Below are 1,206 nucleotides of genomic sequence, written 5' to 3' on the forward strand. Positions count from 1 at the left end.
GATGCGTTGTCAGGAGTTGAATACTGAGGGGCTGGAGCTGTCCTCAAGCTTGGGTGCACAGCCCGACCGGAGTGCAGGTCAACGTGGACCCCAGGTCTCACCCTGCAGAGGCTGTGTCCCAACGGCATCCTGGAGCCTGCATGGGAGGGCGTCACGCCACACGGAGAAAGTAGGAAGGGCATCAACGGGGTGAGGCCGATCAGGGAAGGGGCCTAGGTGAGAGGGGAGAGACTTTGTTGGAAGAGAAGATCATGGTACCTTGTCAAGGAAGTGATTATTAAAAATGCAGGCAGAGGGGCTGATGGGTGGTGTGGTGGTCAAGGGCTAGACACCACATGGCCAACTGAGGTTCGAGTCCCAGATCTGGAGGTTTGCTTTCTCCCTCTCCCTCTCTCTGTCTCTCTGTCTCATAAGAAATAAAAAATATAAATAAAAGTAATTCTTTTTAAAAAATGCAAACAGAGGGCCAGCAGGTGGCATGGTAGTTATGGCACTGGATCTCACATGACTGATTGCATGTTTGAGTCCCAGAGCAAGAGCGTGTGTGCGTGTTCCCCAAATCCCAAAAGAATGGAGGAGGAAAGATTGTGGCGGGGCCATTCCTCCTGAGGTGATTTCTCACTTTCTCTCTCTGTCTCTCCCTGGTGAGCACATGTCTTCCATAGCAAAAGTTTTTAGAAAAAGTGCAGGGACCAACAAATGGTGTAACAGTTACATTGCTAGTCTCCCATGTAGTCAGTTGCGGTTCTAGTCCCAGACCGGTGAATTCAAACTCACGCCAGGTGTGTGTGCGTGTGTGCCCAAGATACTAAGAGGAGAATGGCGGAGAAGGGATTGTGATGTGGCCATCTTCCCTGGGAGATGATTTCTCGCTTTTTGTCACTCTGTCTCTCGGGTAAGCGCATGTATCCTATAGCAAAAAAATCTCTCTTAAAAAGAAATGCAGGCAGGGACCAGCAGTTAGCATAATGGCTATGTTGCTGGACTCCCACGTAGTTGACTGTGGTCTGAGTCCCGGACCCGGTGGCTTAAACTCATGCCGGGCATGTATGCGTGCGTACCCAAGATCCCAAGAAGAGAATGGAGGAGAAGGGATTGTGGCGTGGCCATCCCCCCTGGGGGGTGATTTCTTGCTTTCTGTCTCTCTGTCTCTCTCTGCCTTTCTGGTGAGCACACGTGCCCTATAGCAAAAACCTCTCCAAAAAA

General features: G+C 50.8%; 1 protein-coding gene across 1 annotated transcript in view; it reads left to right on the forward strand.

The window, feature by feature from the left end:
• SAG (S-antigen visual arrestin) overlaps nucleotides 1-1,206 on the forward strand; it is a 37,843-nt gene that overhangs the window by 35,734 nt on the left and 903 nt on the right. The window lies entirely within an intron of this gene.

This window comes from Tupaia chinensis, unplaced genomic scaffold, assembly GCF_000334495.1.
Source record: "Tupaia chinensis unplaced genomic scaffold, TupChi_1.0 Scaffold149383_1, whole genome shotgun sequence".
In the NCBI taxonomy this organism is placed as follows: Eukaryota; Metazoa; Chordata; class Mammalia; order Scandentia; family Tupaiidae; genus Tupaia; species Tupaia belangeri.